Below are 6,930 nucleotides of genomic sequence, written 5' to 3' on the forward strand. Positions count from 1 at the left end.
ACTGGTTCCTATGACGCCTACACCAATTAGTGAGGAAGCTAATGATATTGATCATGAAACTTCAGATCAAGTTACTACCAAACCTCGTAGGTCAACCAGAGTAAGATCCGCACCAGAGTGGTACGATAATCCTATTGTAGAGGTCATGTTACTTGACCATGGTGAACCTACGAACTATGAGGAAGCGATGATGAGCCCAGATTCCGCAAAATGGCTTAAGGCCATGAAAACTGAGATGGGATCCATGTATGAGAACAAAGTGTAGACTTTGGTGGACTTGCTCGATGATCGGCAAGCCAATGAGAATAAATGGATCTTCAAGAGGAAGATGGACGCTGATAGTAGTGTTACAATCTACAAAGCTCGAATTGTCGCAAAAAAGTTTTTGACAAGTTCAAGGTGTTGAATACGATGATATTTTTTCACTCGTATCAATGCTTAAGTTTGTCCGAATCATGTTAGCAATTGCCACATTTTATGAAATCTGGCAAATGGATGTCAAAATTGTATTCCTTAATGGATTTATTAAAGAAGAGTTGTATATGATGCAACCAGAAGGTTTTGTCAATCCGAAAGGTGCTAACAAAGTGTGCAAGCTCCAGCGATCCATCTATGGACTGGTGGAAGCAACTCGGAGTTGGAATATACGCTTTGATGAGTTCATCGAAGCATATGGTTTTATACAGACTTTTGGAGAAGTCTGTATTTACAAGAAAGTGAGTGGGAGCTCTGTATCATTTTCTAAAACTGTATGTAGATGACATATTGTTGATTGGAAATGATATAGAAATTCTGGATAGCATAAAAGGATACTTGAATAAGAGTTTTTCAAAGAAAGACCTTGGTGAAGCTGCTTACACATTGAGCATCAAGATCTATAGAGATAGATCAAGACGCTTGATGATATTTTTCAATGAATACATACCTTGATAAAATATTGAAGTAGTTCAAAATAGAACAGTCAAAGAAGGAGTTCTTGCCTGTGTTGCAAGGTGTGAAGTTGAGTAAGACTCAAAACCCGACTTTGGCAGAAAAAAGAAAGAGAATGAAAAGTCATTCCCTATGCCTCAGTCATAGGTTCTATAAAGTATGCTATGCTGTGTACCAGACCTATTGTATACCTTGCTCTGAGTTGGGCAAGGGAGTACAATTATGATCTAGGAGTAGATCACTGGACAGCGGTCAAGAATATCCTTAGTGAGGACTAAGGAGATGTTTCTCGATTATGGAGGTGATAAAAGAATTCGTCGTAAAGAGTTACATCGGTGCAAGCTTTTACACTGATCCAGATGACTCTAAGTCTCAATCTGGATACATATTGAAAGTGGGAGCAATTATCTAGAGTAGCTCCGTGCAGAGCATTGTAGACATAGCATATTTGCAAAATACATACGACTCTGAATGTGACAGACCCGTTGACTAAACTTCTCTCACGAGCAAAACATGATCATACCTTAGTACTCTTTGGGTGTTAATCACATAGCAATGTGAACTAGATTAGTGACTCTAGTAAACCCTTTGGGTGTTGGTCACATGACGATGTGAACTATGGGTGTTTATCAAATACAGATATGAATATTGGTGTTAAATCACATGATGATGTGAACTAGATTATTGACTCTAGTGGAAGTGGGATACTGAAGGAAATATGCCCTAGAGGCAATAATAAAGTTATTATTTATTTCCTTATTTCATGATAAATGTTTATTATTCATGCTAGAATTGTATTAACCGGAAACTTGATACATGTGTGAATACATAGACAAACATAATGTCACTTGTATGCCTCTACTTCGCTAGCTCGTTGATCAAAGATGGTTGTGTTTCCTAGCCATAGACATGAGTTGTCATTTGATTAACGGGATCACATCATTAGGAGAATGATGTGATTGACTTGACCCATTCCGTTAGCATAGCACTTGATCGTTTAGTATGTTGCTATTGCTTTCTTCATGACTTATACATGTTCCTATGACTATGAGATTATGCAACTCCCGTTTACCGGAGGAACACTTTGTGTGCTACCAAATGTCACAACGTAACTGGGTGATTATAAAGGAGCTCTACAGGTGTCTCCGAAGGTACATGTTGAGTTGGCGTATTTTGAGACTAGGATTTGTCACTCCGATTGTTGGAGAGGTATCTCTGGGCCCTCTCGGTAATGCACATCACTATAAGCCTTGCAAGCAATGTGACTAATGAGTTAGTTGCAGGATGATGCATTACATAACGAGCAAAGAGACTTGCCGGTAACGATATTGAACTAGGTATTGAGATACCGACGATCGAATCTCAGGCAAATAACATACCGATGACAAAGGGAACAACGTATGTTGTTATGCGGTTTGACCGATAAAGATCTTCGTAGAATATGTGGAAGCCAATATGAGCATCCAGGTTTCGCTATTGGTTATTGACCGGAGACATGTCTCGGTCATGTCTACATAGTTCTCGAACCCATAGGGTCCGCACGCTTAACGTTCGGTGATGATTTATATTATGAGTTATGTGTTTTGATGTACCGAAGGTAGTTTGGAGTCCCAGATGAGACTGGGGACATGACGAGGAGTCTCGAAATGGTCGAGACGTAAAGATCAATATATTGGACGACTATATTCGGACATCAAAAAGGTTCCGAGTGATTCGGGTATTTATCGGAGTACCGGAGAGTTATGGGAATTCGCCGGGGAGAAGTATTGGGCCTTATTGGGCCATACGGGAATAGAGGAGAGAGGCCAAAAGGAAGGAGGCGCACGCCCCCCCTCTGGTCCGAATTGAACAAGGGGTGCAGCCCCCTTTTCCTTCTCCCTCTCCCCCTCTTTCCTTCTCTCCTACTCCAACAAGGAAAGGAGGAGTCCTACTCCCGGTGGGAGTAGGACTCCCCCCTTGGCGCGCCCTCCTCCTTGGCCGGCCACCTCCCCCCTTGCTCCTTTATATATGGGGGCAGGGGGCACCCCAAGACAACAATTGATCCCTTCAATCTCTTTGTCGTGTGCGGTGCCCCCCTCCACCATAATCCACCTCGATAATATCGTAGCGGTGCTTAGGCGAAGCCCTGCGTCGGTAGAACATCATCATCATCACCATGCCGTCGTGCTGAAGGAACTCTTCCTCAAAGCTCGCCTGGATCGGAGTTAGAGGGACGTCATCGAGCTGAACGTGTGCTGAACTCGGAGGTGCCGTGCGTTTGGTACTTGATCGGTCGGATCATGAAGACTTACGACTACATCAACCGCGTTGTGCCAACGCTTCCGCTTTCAGTCTACGTGGGTACGTGGACAACACTCTCCCCTCTTGTTGCTATGCATCACCATGATCTTGCGTGTGCGTAGGATTTTTTTTGAAATTACTACATTCCCCAATAGGTGGAGGGGAGTACGAGGGCAACAACATGCAACTCAAGCTTACAAATGGTACAAAAAGCCCAAGGATTAATTGTTCATCAAATTTTTAGACAAAACCCAGATTGAACATGGCAGTAACATCTAACCCAACCACCCTTTTTTACAGTCACAAACAAATGGATCTTTCTGATCCATAAAATCAACATCCTGTGTAAAAAAAATTATTTCAGGATGACTACACCTTGTTGTAAATAGAAGCCGAGCACGTTTAGAAGCCCATTTATCCATCTGAAACTTCTTTTTTTTGCTGTTTGCTACGTCTTGAGCTTGCGTTGGTTTTCCTTGAAGAGGAAAGGATGATGCAGCAACGTAGCGTAAGTATTTCCCTCAGTTTTTGAGAACCAAGTTATCAATCCAGTAGGAGGCTCCTCAACAAGTCCCACGAACCTACACAAACAAACAAAGAACTCGCAACCAACACGATAAAGGGGTTGTCAATCCCTTCACGGCAACTTGCGAAAGTGAGATCTGATAGAGATAAAATGATAAGGTAAATATATTTTTGGTATTTTATAATATAGATGCAGAAAGTAAATATGCAAATAAAAGTAGATTGGAAGCAAATATGATAAGAGATAGACCCGGGGGCCATAGGTTTCACTAGAGGCTTCTCTCGAGATAGCATAAGTATTACAGTGGGTGAACAAATTACTGTCGAGCAATTGATAGAAAAGCGAATAATTATGAGATTATCTAGGCATGATCATGTATATAGGCATCACGTCCGCAACAAGTAGACCGACTCCTGCCTGCATCTACTACTATTACTCCACACATCGACCGCTATCCAGCATGCATCTAGAGTATTAAGTTCATAAGAACAGAGTAACGCATTAAGCAAGATGACATGATGTAGAGGCATAAACTCAAGCAATATGATATAAACCCCATCTTTTTATCCTCGATGGCAACAATACAATATGTGTCTTGCAACCCTTTCTGTCACTAGGTAAGAACACCGCAAGATTGAACCCAAAGCTAAGCACTTCTCCCATGGCAAGAAAGATCAATCTAGTAGGCCAAACCAAACTGATAATTCGAAGAGACTTGCAAAGATAACTCAATCATACATAAAAGAATTCAGAGAAGATTCAAATATTATTCATAGATAAACTTGATCATAAACCCACAATTCATCGGATCTCGACAAACACACCGCAAAAAGAGATTACATCAAATAGATCTCCACAAGAGAGGGGGAGAACATTGTATTGAGATCCAAAAAGAGAGAAGAAGCCATCTAGCTAATAACTATGGACCCGTAGGTCTATGGTAAACTACTCACAACTCATCGGAAGGGCTATAGTGTTGATGTAGAAGCGCTCCATGGTTGATTCCCCCTCCGACAGAGTGCCGGCGAAGGCTCCAAGATGGGATCTCGCGGATACAGAAGGTTACGGTGGTGGAAATTGTGTTTCGTCTGCTCCCTAGATGTTTTTGGAGTACGTAGGCTTATATAGGAGGAGGAAGTACATCGGTGGACGCCCGTGGGGCCCACGAGATAGGGGGCGTGCCCTATAGGGGGGGGCGCCCTCCTATCTCGTGGAAGCTTCGGCTGCTTCTTGACTTGCACTCCAAGTCCTCTCGATCATGTTCATTCCAAAAATCACGCTCCCGAAGGTTTCATTCCGTTTGGACTCCGTTTGATATTCCTTTTCTTTGAAATACTGAAATAGGCAAAAAAAAACAGCAATACGAGCTGGGCCTTCGGTTAGTAGGTTAGTCCCAAAAATGATATAAATGTGTAAAATAAAGCCCATAAACATCCAAAACAGGTAATATAATAGCATGGAACAATAAAAAATTATAGATATGTTGGAGATGTATCAAGCATCCCCAAGCTTAATTCCTGCTCGTCCTCGAGTAGGTAAATGATAAAAAAAGAAATTTTTGATGTGGAATGCTACCTAGCATAATTCTCAATGTAATTTTCTTTAACGTGGCATGAATGTTCAGATCCAAATGATTCAAGATAAAAGCTTACAAAACATAAAAATAATAATACTTCGAAGCATACTAACAAATAATCATGTCCTATCAAAATAGCATAGCCAAAGAAAGCTTATCCCTACAAAATCATATAGTGAGGCCATGCTTCATTTCCATTACACAAAATACTCCCATCATGTACAACCCCGATGACGAGCCGAGCAATTGGTTCATACTTTTTAACGCGCTTCCGCTTTTTTCAACTCTTACGCAATACATGAGCACAAGCCATGGACATAGCACTATGGTGGTCTATTGTGGTGGTTGTAAGGACAAAAGGAGGGAGAAGATATCCTCACATCAACTAGGCGTATCAACGGGCTATGGAGATGTCCATTAATAGATATCAATGTGAGTGAGTAGGGATTGCCATGCAACGGATGCACTAGAGCTATAAATGTATGAAAGCTCAACAAAAGAAACTAAGTGGGTGTGCATCCAACTTGCTTGCTCACGAAGACCTAGGGCACTTTGAGGAAGCCCATCATTGGAATATACAAGCCAAGTTCTCTAATGAAAATTTTCCACTAGTATATGAAAGTGACAACATAGGAGACTCTCTATCATGAAGATCATGGTGCTATTTTTTGAAGCACAAGTGTGGAAAAAGAGATAGTAGCAATTGTCCCTTCTCTCTTTTTCTCTCATTTTTTTCCTTTTCTCCTTTTTTTCTTTCTCTTTTTTTTCTTTTCCCTTTTTTCCTTTTTTTTTCCTTTTTTTTTCTTTCCCCGTTTTTTTTCTTTTTGGTGGGCTTCTTTGGCCTCTTTTATTTTTGTAAAGTCCGAAGTCCCATCCCGACTTGTGGGGGATAGTCTTCATCATCCTTTCCTCACTAGGACAATGCTCTAATAATGAAGATCATCACACTTTTATGGATTTACAACTCAAGAATTACAACTCAAAACTAGAACAAGATATGACTCTATATGAATGCCTCCGGCGGTGTACCGGGATATGCAATGAATCAAGAGCGACATGTATGAAAATTATAAAGGTGGCCTTGCCACAAATACGATGTCAACTACATGATCATGCAACGAGCAATATGACAATGATGAAACGTGTCTTAATAAACAGAACGGTGGAAAGTTGCATGGCAATATATCTTGGAATGGCTATGGAAATGCCATAATAGATAGGTATGGTGGCTGTTTTGAGGAAGGTAAATAATGGGTACATGATACCGGCAAAAGTTGCGCGGTAAAAAGAAAAGCTAACAAAGTGGAAGGATGAGTGTGCATATATCCATGGACTCACATTAGTCATAAAAAACTCATATACTTATTGTAAAAAGTACTTAGCCCTCGAAGCAAAGTACTACTATGCATGCCCCAAGAGGGATAGATTGGTAGGAAAAATCCATCGCTCGTCCCCAACTGGCACTCATAAGGAAGACAATCAAAAGAGCACCTCATGCAACAAATTTGTCACACAACTTTTACTATACGTGCATGCTACGGGACTTGCCAACTTCAACAAAAGTATTTCTCAATTTCATAATTATCCACTAGCATGACCCTAACATTACTACCTTTAT

The sequence above is a fragment of the Triticum aestivum genome, chromosome 2B (genome assembly GCF_018294505.1).
Source record: "Triticum aestivum cultivar Chinese Spring chromosome 2B, IWGSC CS RefSeq v2.1, whole genome shotgun sequence".
In the NCBI taxonomy this organism is placed as follows: domain Eukaryota; kingdom Viridiplantae; phylum Streptophyta; class Magnoliopsida; order Poales; family Poaceae; genus Triticum; species Triticum aestivum.